We start from the raw sequence: 23,626 nt of genomic DNA on the forward strand, positions 1-23,626 counted from the left end.
CGGTTAATATTTTCCAGGATACACTGCCAGGCTGTGGATAATTATCCTTCCTTTAAGCACATGAGACTGCAATTCTGAGATAAACACTTCAGATTAATGCTCCGTTTATCCAGAAAGCTGCTTCTCAGAGGGCGAAATCGTGAAGATCCCATCCTGGATTTCATTTGGAACTTGCCACTGTACCCATGATGCAGTTGCAGTCCGTGGGCTGTGACACTGCTGAGAGTTTTGCTGTGAAGGAGCACTTTCAGTTTAAGCATGTGAATGATTTCTAGTGACACATCTACCGCCTTGCTGAACTTAAGAGGGTGGGATGGCAAAGGAGGAAAGTAGAAAGGGAAGATGGCTCTTCACTTAAGCAGGAACAGAGTTCCTTTAAAAAAACAAACCTTGATAGACTCTTTTTCTGTTCCCTTCCGTCTTTCTGCTCATTGTATTTTTGAACTGTCACTGTCAAATTAATTGGTAGCTATCCTGGGAAGTTGAATCCTTGCTTAAGTTTTAACACTTGCTGGATCCAGTAATGAGAAGGGTCTTGGCATACAACTCATCCTCCCCCACTCCCAGCTCATAACAATATAATGGATATCTGCATGTTATTTTCACGAATATATGCATTGTCATGCACACTTTACCCTTGCCTATGTATTTTTTGTACAGACGAATCAGCTGGAGAACTCCACTGCAAAATTTGGAGAAGTGCAAATGTTGAAGGATGACTGTATTTCAGTTCACATGCTATTTGAAAGTGCAAATTCAGTATGCTTGCCTTTAAATGTGAATTGAATCAAATTTATCCCACAATCCCAATCATTACATGGAACCTTAGTCATGTGATTAATATGTGAAGGGTGCTAAAAACATCTGGTTTGATAAATATAGACGTGATTACAGGTTGGGTCCTACACTCTACAGAGAAGAACATTACTCTGTGTCAACCAACCAGTCCTATGTTTTACTGTCTGGGCATGCTGTGTCTCACTGTGCCAATCTTACCCTTGCCACCTTCCTTGCTCTACTCAGTGATGAGTATTTGGATCAATAGTGGGGAACCCCGTAGGGCCCTCCAGACATGGTTGGATTCAAACTCCCATTAGCTCCAACCAACAAGACCAACAGTTAGCGATGATGGGAGTTGTAGCCCAGTGACACCGGTAGGGTCATAGGTTTCCTGTCCCTGATTTGGTGGTCATTTCTTTGAGAAAATGTAACTGAAAAAATTGAATTTTGTTTTAAACCCAAATCTGTTCTCCAAGGGTGCTTTGACATTCACTTAATAAAGTTAACTGGATTGCCCTCAGCCCCTTTCAAAGGGGAACGGAGTATGTCTGAGTGCCACACTATCTCAGTTAAATGGTTAGCTTCTATGTTGGAATGGGACGTGCTTCCTGCTCACTCCATCTGTTGCTGATTTAGGTTAATTGAAGAAGTTTCAAGCCCTCTTGCCGAGTCCAAAGAGAATTTTCTCCTCCTGGAATTTAACCTCTAGAGAAATCATGAGCCCAGCTCTTTAAAGACTTTAAAATACCATCCTGCTATAAGTGATCCTTTCCAACTTTTCCGTGCAACACGGCTCCTTGCTGAAGTTAAATGGACTCTCTTCCCCACCACACTCCATTAATTCATAGTGAATATCCTAAAGGGGAACCCTCAGAGAACGTTCAGGATACCTCACTATTATTATTATTATTATTTATACCCTGCCCATCTGGCTGGGCCTCCCCAGTCACTCTGGGCGGCTTCCAAAAAAATATTAAAATACTGTAATACATCAAACATTAAAAGCTTCCCTAAACAGGTCTGCCTTCAGATGTCTTCTAAAAGTCTGGTGGTTGTTGTTCTCTTTGACATCTGGTGGGAGGGCATTCCACAGGGAGGGCACCACTACCGAGAAGGCCCTCTGCCTGGTTCCCTGTAACTTTAATCACTTTTAATCACTTAAAAAATCCTCAAGCAACTTAAACACTGAAAACAGGTATAAAAAAAGAGTAGAAGCAACATAAAATGCAGTGATATGCATAAAAGAGCTAATCCAGCTCAACCTTCATAAAAATATGAAGAATTAGGCTCCAAAGGACCGGGTGAATAAAAATATTTTACCTGTTGCCCAGAAACAGATAATGATGGCACCAGGCATGCCTCCTTGGGGAGAGCAGTCTAGAAATGGAGCCACCTCTGAGAAGGCCTGTTTTCATATCACCATCCTCCACACCTCCATTTGAGAGGATGCACAGAAAAGGGCCTCATATGGTGAATACAGGGTCCTGGTGGCTTCATGTGTGGAGAAGCATTCCTTGAGATACTGGGATCTTGCGCTGCATAATTGAATTATTGTAAGGTGTACATACAGCCAGTTTATTTATTCATAAGTATATTCAGAAAGTGTAGACAGTTGTAGGGGTACTACAGAATGCCTCTGGAGAACACTATCTTAACACTAAATTAATGCACAGCTGGTCTAGAAGTGAACAGTGGGATCTTAAAGAAAGTGATTGTGGTTGTCAGCCAGGCACGAGTATGGACAACTCTCTCTGTCCTGAGCCATGCCAAAATTTCAGCATTATCCTATACTTCACTACTCAGAAGTAAGTCCTATTGAGTTCGGTGGTACAGAATGAGAAAGAAATCGAAATCAATAAACGTGCTTACTCCAAGGGACGTGTAGTTAATATAAGTGGCTTGGGATTTTTTAAAGCTGAAAGTCTGATTCTGTTTGAATGTTATAGGGAGCTCATTGTGCTACTGGTTTATCATAAGTCACCATCAAATTGCATTGACAAGTCAGTCACATGCTTGTTGGCTCTTAAGGCCTTCTTAAGAATGTTATGCATGCAGAAAGCGGGAATGTTGTACTCCATGAACAGATTGTTTTCAGATCCTGATGAAAGCTTATGTCTCAAAGTTGGCATGACAGATCTGTTTCACTAATGACTGCTCTTCCAACACTAACTGTGGCTGCTGATGGAGACCAGAACTGGAATCCAGTTATGGGAGAGTGTTGTGACCTGAGCAGCAAAGAATTAGAGGCCAGAGAGGAGGAGTGCTAAGGTCCACTGAACCCTCATTACGTACTCTATAGCAATTGGGGAAGTTGTTAAGGCTACAGTTTCCAGTAGTCTGCACTGCTCATGCCAAGAGTGCTCAATCATGTTTAGAATTGCTTTGGCACAGACAAATAATGTGCAGACCACTGCAAAGTTCTCTCAGTGCAAATGAGCACAAAATTCATTGCAGGCAAGTGTAATTAAGGGAGGAAACAATCAAAGGAAACTATGTGTTCAAGAAGGAATGTATTCATAGTTGTGTGTGCGTGCACTGCATCTGCCTTTTGCGAATTCTTAGTACAGTTACAATGAGTAGAAGAAATAGATCGCATCTCAAAAGGAGCTTCTTGTCGGGTGCTCTTATTCATGGCAGGACTGGAGCTCAAGAGTTATGATCTATGTGTTGGGAGATCCTGTCATGTACAGAGGGATCCATAGCCATGTACTGCTTTGCTGACCTTTTCGAATGTAATCAGCATGTGTCTCACAGTTTCCTGTGGCATGCAGAGTAGTTTAATATAATCCCTGTCGTAGTCTATATAATAGGTGCCATTACTGTGATCCTGTTTTTAAAGAGTACATGATTGATTTACTGTATTCCTCCCCGCTCCACTTCATGGGAAAATGTGAAAATGTTGAAGGTGACTTCTGCCTATTCATGTGAGCTGAGCTGAGGCCTTCTGAGAGGGAGTGAGACTGCCAACAAGCCATTCTGTAAATAAACAAGTGTCTTGGGATGTCCCCCCCAAGGTCTGAGGTTGGGTGTCTTGCAGACACTTGGCAGCAGGAACAAAACCATCAAGAGTTGGATTGTTTGTCGCTGAACTGATTTCAATAACAGATGAGAATTTCCGAGCAGGAAGAATTGCACATGCCTTATGGGATTTGTCTGGGAGGGGGAGGGAAGTACATTTTATGGAAGGGAGAAGGAATTTTTATTTCATTCTGAATGTAGCGGTTGGTGCCTACAGACTTGCTCTTCAACAATTGCTGAACAAACACCACAGAGGTAGAATCAAATTAAAACAGCAACTCAGGGCTCCATTATGGACATTGATATTACACCGTAGCATGACTTGCAGTATAAGACCATGCTTGCTTCTCCTGGAAGTGACTCCACACTTTTCCATGGCAATCCAATTGCTGTGTGTTCACTAGTGTTTCCACATGAAAGGAAACATGTGGATATCATGCATGTTTTTAAATATTCCATTCTCACATGCCTCACAATTCTGGATTAATCAGGAGTCTGCAACATGTGAACACAAAATGTGAACACAGGTGTTTATGGATGTGTGACTGAGTTCCAAACTTGACAAGCCTGTTGTCTGAAACTCTGGGCTTTCTGTGTGAAGTTGCCTCCACTTTACTCAAGGCAACTGGAAAACCATAATTATTGTCATGTACCATCCATTTTAATGTGTTGCTGTTGGCCTTTTTAATCCTTTAATGAATGCAGTGAACATGAAAATAAATAACACACTAATATTGGACAAAAGTATATAATTAATATTGTTACACATTGGCTTCTGTCGTTATTTGTGAAACTTTGTCCACTGGTGAGACTCTTCTTGCTCTTTTCAAATGATACTGTGCAGAGCAGGAAGGACCAGTTTTGTCCTCTGATATTGCTATAAAACCAGGGCTTTTTCCCCAGCTGGAACTCCCCAGAGCTCAGTTCCCGTATCTCTCAGGTGGGCGCCATTGCCATTATAAGAGAACAAGGGAGGCGTTCATAGTGAGTTCTGGCTCCTCTTTTTCTAGAAAAATAGCACTGTATAAAACTAATACAGTGGTACCTCAGGTTACATACGCTTCAGGTTACATACGCTTCAGGTTACAGACTCTGCTCACCCAGAAATAGTACCTCGGGTTAAGAACTTTGCTTCAGGATGAGAACAGAAATCGTGTGGTGGCAGCAGGAGGCCCCATTAGCTAAAGTGGTGCTTCAGGTTAAGAACAGTTTCAGGTTAAAAACGGACCTCTGGAACGAATTAAGTACATAACCCGAGGTACCACTGTACAGTTTTAAACATTTTGCCTTGGCTTCTCAGACATTTTTCTATGACTGGATCTTAGCAATGCAATGCCGAACATCTTAGGGCAAAGTGACACGTGCTTGTCTACCACTTGATAACTGTAGTAAGTGATGATACTGAATTTCCATATCCCCACCAATAATTTTAAAGGTGTGCTTTTGAATTAAATCACTTCACTTGTTCAGCTGCCAGCGATTTAAGTCCCATTCCCATGTTACTTGCATGAAGGGGGCATCGCACAATTACAACAGTACATGCTGTACTCTTAGCATGCTGTCTTGGCCCTGGCACTTTGGTAATATGCAGAAGTCTATTGACTTGTTAATGTGAAAACTCCCATGAGATTGGGCTGCTTGTGTGTAGACTTATGCACTACAGAGGACTATGCTAGCACATGAACATCTAGAGCTGACCCTGATGCTGGAGGTGGAACCAGGCAACGTAACGGGGGGAGGAGGCTGGGACTAGCTGGGTGGTCCTTCTCTTCTGTGAACAAGTGAAGGGAAGTCAAGTGTAGAGTAATCAAGTGTTGTACACACACATGTGAATCAGTGCTGACCTCGGAGCAAAAGCCCTATTGCCATACCTGAGGAAAGGTTGGAGAAATGTACCGTATATTTCCCCTCACTCTTTCCTGACACTTTGAAACTGCATTTCTTGGAATCATTGTCATTGCATTGAATTTGGATGTCTGAGTGATTTTTTTGGGAACCGAATTTCCCTTGACTGCATCATGAAAGTAAAATCTCCTTTAAATATGCAGGAGAAAATAAACCGCAGGCACACTGTATTTTTGGAACAGCCTAGATGGAAGAACTCCTCTGAGATACATTCCTGACTAGAGCTTAGATTTGCTAATGGCTCAAAGGGTTTGTATGTTTCAGAGTGCTATAAACTAGGGAAGTTTCTTTAACCATTTTGCTTAATAATATAAAGAAAAAATAATAATTTAAACATTTTGATCAACCACCCAATCCTTTACAAAGTTCTTGCATTTGTGTTAATGGATTAAAATATAGCTTGTGTTAATGGGTGGTAGATATACACACACATGTTTGCTCACACACTATTTTAGCAGGAACAGATGATTTAGAAAGCAGATATAAATCTTCAGGGAATGGGCAGACCTTTACAAACAACTTAATTCTGCCACATTTTTCAGTGACTAGACTTACAGCCCATGGGTCGTCTGCTTTGTGCTCCAGATCGAACACTTTGTTGTTAACAGATGCATTGTGCTTCATAGTGCATGTACTATTACTCATTAAAGCACGTCATTCATTAAGCAGATAGAAGTAAAATGGATGTATTCGGTATAGTTGTGAGAGAGTGAGGACAACTCTTTCCATGTGATAGAAATGATCCTGAGATACATGATATCGGACTAGTTTTTGTGTATGTCTGAAGCTTAAAAATTCTTAAAACTTGAGTGGCTTGGGGCTCATGGCAGCTGGAACATAGAATCCTAGAATTGTAGAGTTGGAAGGAACTCTGAGGATCATCTAGTCTAACCCCCTGCAATGTAGGACTATGTAGCTGTTCCGTACAGGGATCGCACCTGAAACCTTTACGTTATCAGCACCATGCTCTAACCAGCTGAGCTATCCATGCTCAATGAAAGGATACCAGTCATGCAAAAATGTATATAACCTCTTAGCCATCTTCCATTATACTTTTTAAATTACTTCATTCACCTGATGAAATGAGTTGCTGCAAAATAAAGTTTATGCCATAATAAACTGCTTGGGGTTGAATAACACAGTGTGTGGTCACTTGATGATAAGACTGCAGACTGGTGCATATATTTGAGAAAACCTACATTTTGGAAGATATTTTCAGTTACGAAAGCACAATCAACATTTCATTAACAGGGAAGTATGATATATATCATTCCCCAACCTAGCAGTTTGAAAGCACGTCAAAGGGCAAATAGATAAATAGGTACCGCTCCGGCAGGAAGGTAAATGGCGTTTCTGTGCACTGCTCTGGTTCGCCAGAGTCATGCTGGCCACATGACCTGGAAGCTGTCTGCGGACAAATGCCAGCTCCCTCATCCTATAGAGCGAGATGAGCGCCACAACCCCAGAGTCGTCCGCGACCGGACCTAATGATCAGGGGTCCCTTTACCTTTATGGTATATATCATTCCCCTTGGCTAGATCCCACACTGTTCCATTAGTGTTTACATAAAATAATAATCTGGTTTCCGTGTCATTTCACATATCTGTGCTGCACATTCCTGGGAGGTGGTAGTTCTAATGTGGCAATTTCTCATGTGCTGTGTCTTTTCCATGTAATGCAAATATTAAAATGTGTTAACTAGAGTTACATGGTTGGATTATTGTAATAACCTACAGTTTCACAGGAGTATATATTTAAAGTAGATAAACAAATGAGCAAATTAAATGAATTTGGATATGCAGAAGATATTTTAAAAAAGATAACTTTAAGGAACCGCAGAAAGAGGGGGAAGGAAGTCAAGTTTTGAAATGTTAAAATTATTGTAAAATTAAGGAAATGTGTAAATCTGAAAAGTATAAATAAAACTAAAAAACCAAAAAAACTAGAGTTGCGTGGGATTCTGCCAGAAGGAATCTGAGTATGCCACATGAGCAACATATAAACTGGGTCTGTGTGAAATGTACATGATCTGCTTCCACTGCAATAGCTTGTGTCTGAAGCAATTTCTGATGACATAAAAGCCCCATTTGCTATAACGGCTGTTTCACACCATTCGGTTTCCAAAGCATATTTGTGTCATTTTTGCTACCACAACAAAAGGGTACAGCAACTACTCTTCTCAATGGCAGCTTTGCTTGTGCTCTTGTCTGAAAAAGTCAAGTGATGCCTGAAATTAGCACATGGTCCATCTATTTCTCATGTGACTCCATCCTTGAGAATTATATATTTAAATCACTTGCAGCTGGCCTGTTGCTGTTTCCACTCCCCAGGATGGCTTACACTGAGGCAATAAAATCAATAATACCTCAAAGCACAATGTAAAACAATTTGTAACAATCAAAGGAGTAGAGCAGTAGAAGTGCTTAACATTTTAGCAGAGCTTAAAATGGGATTAAGATAGTTAAAAAGCTCAAATGAATAAAAGGAATCACAAGGAAGTGTCCTATAGATGAGGTGCTGCAACTGAAAAGGCCTTTACTCTGGTCACCACCCATCTAACCTATGAAGATAATGGCTTATGGGAAGGGTTTCTGTGAGTTGAGGCGATTATTCAGCAGCCTGGATCCCAAACTGTGTAGGGCTTTAATGGTTTAGACTGGCACAATGAATTGTGCATAGAAATGGACTGGCACTTAATGTGTCTATTTGGTTAGTTCTTAGCTAACCACACTTGCCTGGGAATTCCAGTGAAATTGATATGACTCGCATACATGCAAATAGGTGACATTCAAAAATGTCCACTCACTTGCTTCAGGTTTCTCTACTCCCCCCTTGAACCCCCCCCATGTGCCCTCCCATATTTTTATGGAAGGTCTCCCAACTCTCTGTGTTAAGTTGTGGGTGAACATATCAGACAACACAGCGATTCTTCAAACAGCTCTTGTTTATTCACAAGCCAGAACAGAACTGAACTGAAGGGTTCAGCCAGCCTTCTTATATAGAGCTCCACTACAACGCAACAGTAACACTTTTCTGTAACTATCCAATCACTGAACGTCACTTTCAATTCCTTATTTGCATATGTGGACCTGAGTGAAAACTATCCACAGTATCCCCCTGCTGGCCCAGGGTGAGAACTTCAGTACATGACACTCTGGATCAGATTTTGGGGATGTGCCGTGGGCTGCAGGGAGAGAAGAGGAAGCAGAAGCCCTGCTGCCTGAAAGGACACCTGCTTATGCTACATTGGATCTCACCCAATGTGTGTAGTATTGGAATGATTCCTGATTTTTCAAATATTAAAAATAATATCTTTTCCTCAATTTGATATAGTTTGGCACCCAGTAGTTACAAACTTATGAAAGCTACATACAGCAATGTGTCACATATCATGTTCAAGCAGCCGCTGTCAATCTTTTGGGCAGGTGCATCAGGTGACTCATTTCAAGGTATGACAGAGTGCCGCGTATGCAAGTTCTCAAATGCAGCCATTCTCTTCTCCTTGTGTTTTGGTGCTTTAGTCTTGTGTTTTGGTGTTTTAGTGGACAATAGGGCAGGACTGCAGGGCTTACTCTATGCTTTATAGGAACCCATGAGTTCCTTCCACTCTTGTCCATGAACCACACACTAATCTCTACTACCTGTGCAACATGCATAGTATGCATGATATAGTTTGGGCACGGATTTTTTTTTCATTTTAGCTTTGTAAATATCTACTCCAGCCTTCCCCAACCTAGTGCCTTTTAGACATTTTGGAATACAACTCCCATCAGCCCCAGATAGCACAGCACAAAATATTTGTAGGGGAGCAGTTTGGGGAAGATCTATGTATTCACTATATCCTTTAGAGTGTCTGGAACTGTGATTAGAAAATGATTTCTGTGTGTAAAATGATTAATTGATTGACTGATTGATTGATTGATTTGAGTAATTCTGCTATGTTATTTTCAGTGCCTTTTAAGATCAAGATGCCAGAGCCACAACTTACTGTGAATATCTCCCATTCAGTCTCCATTTCAATGAGGTTTGCACAGGGGAATGTCATGATGAATTGATTTCCAAATGCTTCATCCACAGTGCTTTGGCATCCTTGTTCCTAAAAATGGTTTTACCAAATTAAAGATGCCTTGGTTTAGTAGCATTACTCATCCACACTGCTAGCAAGCCTGTAATCCTATGTGTACTTTCCTGGGAGTAAGTCCCTTTGAAACTAATGGGACATATATACAGTGGTACCTCGGGTTAAGTACTTAATTCTTTCCGGAGGTCTGTTCTTAACCTGAAGCACCACTTTAGCTAATGGGGCCTCCTGCGGCTGCCGCGCCGCTGGAACATGATTTCTGTTCTCATCCTGAAGCAAAGCTCTTAACCTGAGATACTATTTCTGGGTTAGCGGAGTCTGTAACCGGAAGCGTATGTAACCTGAAGCGTATATAACCCGAGGTACCACTGTACATAGATTTGTACTGCACAGTATTTTAGGTGAATGTTTAACTATTTGGATTAATAGTTAATAGTTGTGATTCAAGATTGTTGGATAATTCTTGTGCAAAATACTTTGCTACTGAGAGAGAGAGAGAGAGAGAGAGAAATTTCAATGATGTGCATACACAGACAACAGACAATGCATAATTTAGAGTGCGTACTCTACCGTTTCAAGCTCAGACTTCATTGTATTTAAGCAGACTTGATCTGAATGTACTTTGTGAGGTGAGTGGCCTTAACACCTCTCAACTTTCTATGGGCAAATGTCTGCCTGAACAGGATTTGTCTGAGATTTCTGGCACATCTAGCTCTTGGCCATCTCTAAAGTACCACAACAGTAGACTAAATTGTGCCAGGTTAATTGTTAAATCCCTGCTCATAAGCTCTAAGCAGGAAGTGAAGGGATGGAGAATAAAATAAATGAAACACAATACTAATTAGATGTAGAACTGCATGAATAAATGTTGTTTTGAATTTGCTTGCAGTTTTGCACAAAGTTGGGCTAATTTCTAGTTAACCTTTAGCACAATCACCTATCCCTGCTACTCACTAAGCTTCTTTGCTCTATGATGTGCCAGAAAACAACAGGAGAAAATGTGCATTTTCTTCCCTTTCAGACTCCAGCTCAGCCTTCACCAACCCTCTAGATATTTTGGTCTACAACCCCCATCAGCCCCAGCCATATGCTGCTGGAGCTAGGGGGAGCAGAGCCATGCTGAAGGAGCTGGAGGACACCAGGTTGGTGGTGGAGGTTGCTGTACCTATTGAGTATATGGGGAGACAGCAACATCAATTACTTTAATCCTTAATATAATGGATAAACCCCTTTTCTGGAGGCAGCATTTTCTCTATTGGTCCTAGACTGAACTAGCACCGGATGTTCACTCCAAAATTTCCCACAGTGGCAGCCTAAAGTTGTTCAAGCAGCTGCAACGTTTCTATTAATAAGTCACGATTATATCCAAGAGGCACAACAGTAGCAAATATACTTTGCCTCCTTCCTTCATCTCAAACTTTGTTGTAGAAAAGACCCCAATCTAGAACATCAGTTTTCTCATAAAAATCATGCCCTGCTTGGCAGCCATTGGCTGAAGGTGCTGTTTGCAGTAAACAGTAGTTCTGGGGTTGAACAAGCCAGGAGTGAGTTGTTTTCAGCAGAAAACCCAACTCAGATTATTGGGACCATGTCAGGGACGCATGGCTCCTTTTTTCTCCAAACTAAAAATGGCCAGATTAAGCACACTTGTTTAAATACATGGCTTATGTCATGTGCAGTTTGGGCCTTAAAACCATCTCTAGTTTTAGTGCTTCCATAGTCTCATTAACCTATTGCCATGGGGATTCCTATTTCACTTGGGAATTGTAATTCTTATTGCATATTTGAAGGGAAACTTTTGTTTGAATTCATGGTTGCAAAGTTATTTATGTCAGATCCCTGCAGCTCACAATAACATACATGACTACGCAGTTCGAGGCTTGTGCAGAATAAAAGAATCTTAAGCACTTGAGATACCCTGCAGAAAAGAGATGGTTTTTCAGAGAAAAAGCGGCCTGACATTTTCCTTTTACTGCCTGCTGCCTAATGAGCTTTTTGAAGATAATGATCTGCTCAGTCACCACAGGTTGTGTAAAGTTCCTAGCTCACATTTAGAACATTTAGAACATAATATCAAAAGGGGCCGCAAAAAAATGCCATAGGTCTGCATTGCATTTTCAGTTCAAAGTGACTGCAGTGCTACCATGTAAGATCATCCTGTGTAAATAAACAGGGTGATATCTTATTGGACATCCAACCTGGCAGCCTGTACCATTTCCATGATGTATCTGGAGGAGACAATAATGGGAAATAGTCTATTTTGAAAAGCAACTTCTCAGTGCAAAAGCTTTTGCTTATTTGTGAGAGAGGCAAGCACTAATTTGGTGTCTGTCACCTGTCTGGAATGCATTCCTACAACCTACTACAGTGGTACCTCGGGTTACAGACACTTCAGGTTACAGACGCTTCAGGTTACAGACTCCGCTAACCCAGAAATAGTACCTCGGGTTAAGAACTTTACCTCAGGATGAGAACAGAAAACGCGTGGCGGCAGCGGAAGGCCCTATTAGCGAAAGTGATACCTCAGGTTAAGAGCAGTTTCAGGTTAAGAACAGACCTCCAGAACGAATTAAGTTCTTAACCTGAGGTACCACTGTACACTTAAATATCTCTCTTACTCCTAATCCACTACCGTTCAGTCCACTGTTCTTTCTCTGCATCAGTCTCAACTAATGTGGTTCCCTCCAGATATTCTGGACTACCTCTCCCAGCCAACCTGGCCAATGCTCAGGGATGATGGGTGCTGTAGTCTAACAACATTAGTAAGCCCAAAGGTTTAGCACTCCTGCTCTAAGCATTGCCTTCCCATGTCCTGCTGTTTGATGCTCGCAAGCAGGTTGATCTGGTGGCCAGGATCAGCATGGCAGTTCCTTTTCTTGGAGGGGACTGGAGTGTAAATGTCTGTGCCAGATGGTTATTTAATTTCTATGCCACTTAATATATTAATAATAATAATAATACTATTTTATTTATATCCCTCCCTCCCCAGCCGAAGCCGGGCTCAGAGCGGCTAACAACAATAAAAGTAACACAAAATTAAGCAGCAACTGTCAACTTAAATAAAACATCACAAAAATACAGAGTTACACATTAAAATGTTACATTAATACACAGTTATTAATACATAAAAATAAATATATATCACCTGGCTCCTGGGAGATTGTGGCCCCGAAAGATGCACACTTTTTGGGTTGTGCTCTCGCATGAGTGATGTGCGTGCAGCCCTGAAAGACGCACACCCCGGTTTTTCTTTGGAGCGTGTTGGAGGATATGTTCCTGCTTCCAGGCTTCTCATGGGCATCTGGGTGGACACTGTGAGTGCTGGATTAAATGGGCCTTTGGCCCAATCCTGCTGGCATCTTTTTATGTTCTTGGAATAATCTCATTCCCTGGCCGGCACTTGTGACCCTGATGCAATCCTTTGGCTGTGACTTGCCTGGCTTTAGAAGTGTATTGAGGTTTGGGTTATTCTATGCTACGTTATTAATGGAAGTATTTGAAAATCCAGATTTCTGAGCAATATATGAAGAAGCAATGTTTTAGTTCCATTCGTCGTGTCATGGCATGAGATTAAGTTCTGAGCCACAGAAACACAGCCAGGTGCCTTATAGAGAGTCAGACCATTGGTTCATCTACCTTAATATTGTCTATTCTGACTGGCAGTGGCACTCCAGGGCGTCATTCTCAGTCTTACCTGGAGATGACAGGGAGTGAATCTGGGACTTTATGCGAGCAAAGCAGATTCTCTACCCCTGAGTCAAACCCTCTCCCTAAATTAGATTGCAGTCTTTCCCTAGAAAAGATGCAGATTAAACAGAAACCGATAAGAAAGGTTCTACAGAAGTTGTAATATTCTGCATTTAAAAAAACATGCTGGGTAGTGTATGAAAGCCGTGGACTTCTGTAAGAATAGATATTTTTAAAGGACTTGGTTTCCCACTAGGGGGAGCGTTGCATATGTTGCTCACATAGGAGAAACGGGAACTGTTCAGATTTTCTGAGACTTTATATGGAGCTTTTAAAATCTTCACTGACTGTCTTCAATTAACTTTCCAAAGAAGGAAGTCTCCAAGGCCCTATCTTGAAGTTTAAAAGGCTTGGGCTTGCTTTTGCTCCCATTTAAATTCCTGTCAAAGTTCTCATTGAGTTCAATGAGATTTAAAAAGGGTCCTTTTTGTTTCCATAGCAATAAGCTTAAAAAGAGAAACAATATTATTTTCTTCCAAGTATTTTATCCAGTGTTGCCATGGTGCCTAACTGCTAGATATTAAAGTGGGCATCATTTTAAAATGTTTTGAAATGGGAAAAAGTTTACATAGGAAATTATTTTATAGTCTACAAAGCATTAACCAGTCTTTTTGTTTTTGTTTTTGTTAAGATAGTTCTCACACAGAACTGTGATAAAGGTAAATGAATTTAGATTTGTGGCTGATGTAGAAAATAATCCTGTGGATTCTGGCATTCCTCACACTTACGTATTCATAATTAGAATTTTCTATTTAATCTCCGTAACTTTGAAACGGGCATTATTATTATTTTTAAAATCTGCTCATTTTATTCATTTTTAAGCACTGAAGCATACAGTTGCACAGTTTGCATCTGGTTTTATGTGTGTTGTGTTCTTCTCTGTTGTGAATTTAGTTGTGCAGTAGAAATTTATTTAAATTTCATTATTAATAATAACATTGTGTCAAGCAAACAGTAATCAAGATGTAAAGACTCCATACTTTTAAAGCACATTTAAAGCACAAACAGTAAGAAAGATGGAAAGGTTGGAAAAAATAGGAGATTCACTCAGAAGCTGTAGCAAAAAGTATCAAAAAGAACTTCCGCTTGTTTCTAAAGAACTATTTCCCAGTGGCAAAAGACAGCAGCTTTCTGCCTTGTCATGCATACCCAAGTCACACTAATTTTGTTGACAACATAACCAGGTACTGGCAAGGCGAATAGATGGTTAACTTGTCTGGAATGTGGGTAGCATTTCTACTGCAATGAGTGGTATGCCCTGGAAGCAAGGAAACTTTTGGGAGAAATGGCAATCTCTCCTCATTTCACAATCCTGTTTCATTCCTAACTCACATCTATATTTTTCTTCTTAACTACAGAAGGATGAAAGACTACAGGATGCCCTGCTTGGCGACAATGAATATCTACAAAAATTAAGTATTTTCACAAAGTGCTGGGTTGAGCAACAAGGTAAGCCATTTAGCTGCCTGAAGAGTGATTTTCCAGCTCTGTAATCCTTCCTATTGTATTTCAGTTTGATGTCGGAGCTAGAGATATCAAATCTGTAATGTCAAATGACACCTCCCCACACCTTTTCCTCTCATACACCCCTCCTCCCAGCTCAGGCAGTGGCAGGCCTCTCTGGTGTTTTTTTAAAATTATTGCAGAAAGATTTTGCAACCCAACCTGTCTCTGCAACCCTTAGCTGAGTGGAAAGTACCTTAAACTCGACGTCACTGACTTGAAAAGGCATTATCTTTTTTGAAGCAGCAATAATCAATTTGAAGCGTCTGGGGGCTGGCTTGGTGAGAGCAACGGTGGCGGTTGAGGAGGAGGGGCAAAATGCTCGAGGGGTAGGGAGGAAAAAACCTGGATGAAAAGGCATGCTGTTTCATGGATGTCTTCCAGAATTGTGACACTGTGTGTGTGTGTGTGAAGGGAGGGAGGGAGAGCGAGCGAGCGTGTGTGTGTGAGAGAGAAAGGGTGAGAATGATCACCATGACAACTGACCCAGCCAGTCTGTGTACTCTCCCTGCAATCATTTTGGCCGACATCTGTGCTGTGAAAGGTCATGAGAAGGAGCTGTGGGAAGCACAGCAGGTATTAGACTCTGAACGTCGCTCGTTCGTCCAGTGCCTCAGCTAATAGGGCAAAGCTTTTTTTCTGGTCTGGGAAATACAAAAATCGAGAATGGCGTGGAAGGGGAAGTGCTGCAAGTGTCAGGTAATGAAAACTTTCCCCTTTTTTCTTTTTTTGTCTCTGCCTCTTTCTCTTTCTTTCTTTCCCTCCCTCCCTCTCTTTTAATTTTCCTTTTCGTTTCTGGAGCTGCATGTCAGCGTATGTTTGGAATCCCATTCTCCGAGGAGTGATGTCATGCCCTAGCAGTTGGGTTTTGTTAAGCAAAGAGGGAGGAAATGGTGAATTTCACCCACCGCCCGCCCTGACGAATAGATCTTTTTGCCTGTGAAAAGTTGTTGAATCTTGTACTGGGACTACTACTTTCTCTCTGTGTGAAGTATTCCAACATGAGAGAGAGAGAGAGTTTCAGGAAAGTTTCTCGAGACCCGCAAATGGCAGTCGGGTCCACATCCACCGCAATGATGGTGATTACACTGAAGGTAATTCTTTTATTTTGCTGTTTGGGTTCTTGACTTCTGAGTGGCTGCTTAATTTTTCCTGGTGATGGATCTGCCTACATGCACTTAAATGAAGAAATAGATGGGGCAAAAGAAATCAAGCCTGTGCTTGGGATTTAAACAATTAAAAGGAAGGAAGGTTGCCTTAAGACTGTGGCTGCTTTGCTAGCGAGTTCACTTCTCCAGCAGTGTGAGATTCAGCAGCACCACTCAGCTTAGGAAAGGCATTTTTTTAAATATCAACTTGTTGCAGGAGAAGTTGCATTGTATGCATGTTGCAGAAACAGGGTTTTAAATAAAGGTGGTTAAATAGAAACAATGGTTAAACATTGTTAAGGAAACTATGCTGTTTTAAATGTGCATTCCAGAAAAATCAGGTAAAGTTTCTTTATTATTTATCAAACCTGCTCTGTTCTTTTTAATGAGGGTACTTCCTTTGAGTTCTTGGTTATTTCTGGGCTCCGTGCATTTAAAACACCTTTTATGGTAAATTCCAACTGGGTGCAGATGTAGGCAGAGGCAAAAACAAAACAAAATCCACAACCCTCCCCCCAAAAAACATTTCATTTTAGATGTGCAAGTAAAGGCTTAAATGAAATGAAACTGTGCTTTATAGCTGGTGCCTTTGGTGGAAAATAGGCAATATTTTAATGCCTGTCTAATAAAATCAAGTGTTGTGAAAACTCAGCTAATACATGACCAAAATATACTGGATTGATGATGAGAATTAGAGTTTTACTACTATTCATTCTAGGGAGTTCAGCTAAGGTCAGGATCCCAGTGTTCAGCTTCTAGACAGTGTATATAAATGACCACTAGAAGGGCCTTAGCTAGTTACAGAACATCTGCAGGAGGTTCTTGTCTGAAACCTTGGAGAGAGACACTGTCAGTGTAAGACAACACTGAGTTAGATGGACCAATGGTCTGAATCAGTATAAGATACTTTCTTGTGTTCCTCTGACCTATTCCCCGGATTTCTTCTCTTCTGCAATTTCTCTTGGGAAGTATGAACTTTCTGCCAGTGAAACACTGAAAGGGTTGGATCCCTGGTCTACTAAGCCCTTCTTCCCCTTTTATATTTGCAGAGGTGGGTCGTTGAAAATATCAACTTAATACATTCAGCAGTCAACATCCAGCAGGATAGGCAGAAACATGCTGGTTTCAGGCTCTAAATGTTCCATATACAGAATGTGGGAACGGGGTGAATTTTTGATAATTGATAATATGGAATTTGGGTGGGTTAGTCAGGGTATAGGACAGTCTTGCTGGAGGTCAACTGATAAATCCTGTGCACAGATTTTAAGGTCTGCTCACTAGGATGTCTTCTATGTATCTCAGGCCTTTGTTAGCCACGGTTGCAGTTTTTGACTGGGAGAGTAGGTCACAAGCTTTTAGCTTTCTTCCCGAGTTTCTCAAACAGAGTGTCTTTTGTGTTCCATTACACAATAAAAGACACTTCTGATTGGCTTCAGTGCGCCTGCTAGCATGGTTCAGACATGCTGCTGATGGCTTGTTTCCTCTTTGTGCTGGGTATGACTACAAGAAGGAAAACATGGACGGAGTGAAAATAACAACGATACTGCAGAAGAAGCATAGCATTTGTCTCCCATTTTTTCCTTTTTTAAATTACAGCTCCTCCCCGCATGCTTTAAAACATCTTTCAGGAAAGTTAAGAACAAAACCTCAGGCTTCCTTATCGGATCAGTCCAGAGTTAAATTCAGGAGACAGGAACAAAGTGTTACCATATGTAATTGTGCTGTAATATTTACACAGTAGTTTATCATTGCCTAGGGTAAGGCTGTGTCCTGTTGCACTACATTTAGTTATTTTCTCCTCAAAGATAAATAGCTTCTTTTTCTCTTCAAAAATATAAAATCAGAGCTTTAATTAACTGATACTGCAGGTTTTGTTGTCAGTGTTTGGGAGTTGTAGGCTGCATGACAAGGAAGAGCAAGGAAATAAAAGTTTTCCTCATAAGGTGGAAATGCTCCACAATCACTTCCTTTTAAGTCTAATCCTGAAAATGTATAGATTTAGCACCAAACTCAAACTCCTATCAATGCTTGTGACATTTTACCCCCAGGAGGGTTTCCTTACAGTGAGGAAACATTGTTAAAAGTGGTTGGTCATAATCTTTAGACTGCCCAAATTGAAAACCCTACTACTCCTGCCTCTTTCCTTGTCCTGATCCTTCACCTCTTTAGTAGTGATGGGGATGCAGCCTTCCAGATACTGCTGCCTACATATTGTTCTCATATGACAGCATTTTGGAAGTGTCAGCCTGGGTTGCTTGTTTTTTGGGGGCAGAGGATCATGAGTGATGTATATACGCTGAATGTGACGACACAAGATTTCAACACAACCCTTATCTTGCCTTTCGGGCATTTGCAGTGCTGACTATAGATGACAAAATTATTATTGTTGGCCCCTGTCTGTTTCAAGAGACAGTGTGCCTCTGGGGGTGAAGTAGAGGTAGATTTAGGGGTACAAGATTTTGGTCACACTGGTTGCGGAGGCTTGGGGCACCACGGGGGTTGCGGCAACTATGGTGTAGAATGAGAGTTGAGAGGCAGAGGGATGCCTAATTTTGGCATCACGCAGAGTGTTGCTGAAACTTGAGACCCAAGTTCTGCCACTGGGTGAAGCCAAACCACTGTGTTAGCAGCATCAAAGTGACCTCCCCAAGGCACAAGCCCAGGCAGCTGTCCATACGACAAGACCACTCCCCTCTTGGCCTTCCTGATGTGGTCTAAAGGAAAGCACAGCATTATGTTTGGCACTAGCTGGGCTGCAGGAGTTGCTTGAAGGAGGCGTAAAATTATGGGGTAGCATGTTTTGGATAGCTTTCCTAATTTAGACTGTGTAGTTGGGGTATCTGACATATCTTTTCATTAAAGTTCTATTACCATACAGGAATTTTTTTACTGTATTAAACTAGAATAAGCAGGGAAGATGGAAATCAGTCAATCAATAAACAAAGGCCACCAATGTAGACAGGATGCTGGTGGAGCAGGCTGGAACTGAATTGCTAAGAAAATTGGTTTTTGTTGGACTCCACAGGTGCACTGCCATATACTCATAAAGGAGCCAATTGACACCCATATTAAGGTTTCATTGGTTGATGATCCAATGCAGAATTAGCCTTACTTTAAAAAATCTACTGAAACCTGTAAGCTAAGGTCCACAGTGCAACAAACTCCATCAGATGCAAGGATGCAGTTGTTTGTGTCTGCTTTTGAGTCATCCAAATTTGTTTTACGAAATGCTTTCCCTCAGTTTTTGGCATGATTCACCTCCCTTACTCTTAGTCTGTCTTTGTTATGTGTAGTTTGTATAATCACAGACTGTATGATTGTAGTCCATGGATTAGCCTCTTAAACATGTTTAGGTATGGAAAATCCTTCCTCAGTGCAGTGGTTTGGACTGGACATCCTATCTATTTATGTGATTTTCTGTTTGATGGAATAGTATTTCCTGCATTGGATTTCTTGCAGTTCCCACAGCTTAACTAGGAAAATAGCACGAAGCAGAATTTTAATATTTCTTCAATATAATTTCCATATGCCCATTCAAAGTGAGCTCATACTAAATGCAGTTTACATCTGTATGTATAACCTTACCAGTGGGAAATCGAAACCACTACTAAATCATAATATTTTTACAGCCACATCAAAAATAAAAATGTACCTGTTAGGTAAAGTACAGACACCCACTTTGTAAATAAAAGTAAAATGTGAGTAGATCCAGGCCTTGTACTATAGATTCACTGTCTAGGAATTAAATAGCATTGGACTCAAGTGCAGTGAGTCATATCACTGTCTCATTTTTATATACGAAACAAGTAATTAAAATGAAATGTTGCAACTTAACAGGTAGAATTCCCCCCCCCTTTTTGTATGGTGGTGGTGGTGGTGGTGCATGTACAGTGGAACCTTGGGTTATGTACCATCCTCCTTATGAACGCTTCAGGTAATGAGCTCCACTAACCCGGAAGTAGATGCTCCTGGTTGTGAACTTTGCCCCAGGATGCGAGCAGAAGTCGTGTGCCGACGGCGCGGTGGCAGCAGGAGGCCCCATTAGTGAAAGTGCACCTCAGGTTAAGAACGGTTTCGGGTTAAGAATGGACCTCTGGAATGAATTGTTTGTAACCGGAGGTACCACAGTATGTATCACTAGTATTTAAGAACAGAGACTATAATTCCAAGCATTCTTGCTTAGAAGTAAGTTCCACAGAGATAAGTTTGACTTACTCTTGAGTAACTATTGTTGGATTGGATTGTATGCTGGAGCATGAAGATTCGAATAGAGGTTTGCTGGCTGTTTCTGAGGAGCAAGTAAAAGGAGCGCTGGCCTTCACCTTGCCTACTGTGACTAGCTTTGCCAGGAGTGGGAAGCTATTTTCATCCCAAGGGCCACTTTTCCTCATGATCAACCTCCTGGGAACCAGAGGTGGGCGGAGCCAAAGGCAAAAGTGGGAAAACAATAGATGCACCTTTGTGCAGTGAGCTACATTCCCGCTACATTCCAGCCATATAAAACACAGAGCTTTCCACACACACTCCATCTCTCCATCCACAGTTCGGGGGCATATTCCAGCCAGGCAAAAGCATAGGGGTAGGACTGGGGACTGATGTAGCTTGGAAGGGAAGCCTGTATTGGCCAGAGAACCCTGTGTTTGGACTGCATCTGGCCCCTGGGCTTCAGGTTCCTCACCTCTGAGCCAACAAGAGTACATTAAGCAGGGGGTTACCCAAAATTCTTTCCTCCCCTTATTGTTTAAAAGGCCATGTTCAATGGCAGAATTGTTGCACTCTTTGGGTTGGGCAAACAAAGTAGTTGAACATTTGTAGGTCCCTCCTGGTCCAGACTGAAGCTATAGGAACATATGTAGTGTCAAGAGCAAACCAGGGCTCATGTAACAAGTCCGTGCTAGTGGGAGAATGGGTACTTTGAAATTAAGGTGTATGGGAGAGAGTGTAAAGGAGACTTCTCTTTGTCAGCAATCCTGGTCAGCCACCACCTTTCCATACACGAGGAGCAGTATTAGCAGGAATCCCTTGCCTCTCTGTAGCTTTTGCCTTGTTCCTTTGGTGAACTTGTGACACCGTTTGCGGTTGTGATAGAAAGCAGGCTTTGGGAACAGGCACCGAACAGAGCCAGGCCTGGCATTTTTTCCACACATTTGCTACAAATTAGGTCTCCTGCATGGATTTTAAACTTTTTAATACTTTCTTAAAATGAAAAAAAATGGAATATTTAAATTAAAGGCAAATCCTAGTGCACTGGAAACTGAAGAGCTAATAAGTTTGGCTGTCACTAGCTATGGAGCATGCCAGCAGGTTGTAAAATGGCCTATTTAATGAGTATTATAAATGAATGTTGGCTGTGGCCGTGGTTGTCACCCAAGTAGTTGTAAGAGAACCTGGTTGGTGTTGGCACCGGCGAGGCGTTTGACAGTTTTGCAATAGGTCAGCTTGGGTAGTAATTTGCACAAAGAGATTTTGCTTAACAGAAAAAGCCACTGTTGTCCTCTCACAGCATCAAGAATGCAGCTTACACCCCCTTCTTCCCCAAGTCCCTAAAACAGATATTTACAAGAGTGATCTTGGGCACATTCGTAGATGAGGGAGCTTTGTGGAGGGTGCTGCACCAACTTTCAAGAAAAAGGGAAGCCTGCAGATTTGGACTACTTGTCTTGTGGTGTGCTTTGGAGCTAAGTTGCTCTGAACTTGAGTTTTTGTACTTTCTATTACTATGGATTAATGCTTAGAGCAAACACCAATGGCTCTTTCCATTCATGCTCATAAGATGGCACAAACAACTAGAAAATGTTAAGTGGGGCCCACAGTGGAGATCTATTATATTTTTTCAGACATGTAACGCTCTTGTTTGAATCACTTCACAAGCACCTGAGCAGGCGTGATTTGGAGAACTATACACTGAAAATGATCCACTTGGTATATTGCAAAATAGCCTTAAGGTTACCTTTTCTTTTAGGGTATTTTAGGGGATTCTCTTAAACTCTTAGAAACAGTGGCATATTTCAGCAAAGTAAACATACAAGACATGTACTAACAGCTGTTTCCTTAACGTGCTTCTATATGGATATCCAATCGGATTGTAAATAGTGTCAGTTCCCAGCTGTGTTCGGATAGCGTTGCTTCTGCTACAGGTTTCAACAGGAGGAATATAAAAGCCACGTATATTTATCCGAAAAAAACCTCTAGATGTGCCATCTATCCTTAAGATCCATGCACGGAGATGTATTACTGCCTGGAAAATAGTTTCCATATTCCATTATTTAGTTATCAGACACTTCTTTGGCACTATGAACCATGCTCATTCATGTGTGCATATATATATATAAGATATCCTACCAAGTTGGACTATTATTACAGTGATTGACCTTGGCTGGATTCTGGGCATCTCTCATTACTTGATGGCTATATACTATATAATGTCTTAGAATACCAGTCCGCGGGGAACAAGAGGCTATTGTTTGTACCCAGAAGCATCTGGTTGGCCACTGTAGGAAGCAGGATGCTGAAATAGGTACGTTTTTGGACTGATCCAGCAGAACTCTTCTTATGTTCAGGGACACCTGTCTCCCACTCTCTTTACATTTTACTGTATGTGCTCTCCATAGCAAACACCAGTGCAATGTGGGTATTTACCAGCTCTGCTGCCATTTGAATCAAATTAAAGCAGCATCTTGATTGTCTGAAGGAATTCCTTCATTCAGCATGCCCTGCTGCTGCTGCTCCCACTACCTGCAGTTACGATCACAGTAGCAAATGTGCCAGTTTGAAGTATATATTCTATGGCTTTCAAGTGCTTCAGTGTATATATTACTACTACTACTACTACTACTAGTAGTAGTAGTAGTAGTATTTATTGCATTTATATCCTACCCTTTTCTCCAAGGAGCTCAAGGTGGTGTACATGGCTGTCCTCCTTCTCATTTATTCTCCACAACAACCCCGTGAGGTAGACTAGGCTGAGAGGCAGTGTCTGGCCCAAGGCCACCCATGTAGTTTTGTGGCTGAGTGGAGATTTGAACCCTGGTCTGCCAGATCCTAGTTCAACACTCTAACCACCACACCATCTTGCCTCTCATTTATTAACCATCCTTCACCAGCTGGTCCCAGGACGGCTGGCAGCATTTTAAAATTCAGTATTAAAAACAGCAAAAGCAAATTACAATCACAAGAATAGGGTGGGATCTTGAAAACACACAACTCAGGTGTCAGAGGCCAGGTTAGAGAGTACAGGGCAGTTTTCAGCTAGCCTGCAGCTAATACAGAACCCATCTGTAGACCTGTGCATGTACAGCCACTGCTGCTCTCATTTCTGGCCTTCGCCCTCACTTATAAGAGCCTCTGAAAGAATCAAAGACAGAATACAGCTGTGTGGATCTTTCCCACAGTTTGTTAGAGGAGATGTCTGTTTTACTCTAGCAAAACATCTATTCTTGAGAAC

The 23,626-nt window shown here is 41.5% G+C and overlaps 1 protein-coding gene across 6 annotated transcripts in view; it reads left to right on the top strand.

Moving 5' to 3' along the window:
• The window catches only part of DENND2B (DENN domain containing 2B), a 153,786-nt gene that overhangs the window by 17,131 nt on the left and 113,029 nt on the right, over positions 1 to 23,626 (top strand). For 3 of the 6 annotated variants that reach the window (XM_053391786.1, XM_053391748.1, XM_053391795.1), the window contains exon 2: positions 14,890 to 14,980. The exons of 1 other annotated variant lie outside the window; for it this stretch is intronic. The gene's annotated coding sequence lies outside the window, so the exon portion shown is untranslated. Of the gene's footprint in view, positions 1 to 14,889; positions 14,981 to 15,486; positions 15,734 to 15,906; positions 16,129 to 23,626 lie in introns of those variants that run through there. 2 more of the 6 variants (XM_053391757.1, XM_053391766.1) reach the window with 2 other exon arrangements.

Source organism: Podarcis raffonei, chromosome 1 (genome assembly GCF_027172205.1).
Source record: "Podarcis raffonei isolate rPodRaf1 chromosome 1, rPodRaf1.pri, whole genome shotgun sequence".
In the NCBI taxonomy this organism is placed as follows: Eukaryota; Metazoa; Chordata; class Lepidosauria; order Squamata; family Lacertidae; genus Podarcis; species Podarcis raffonei.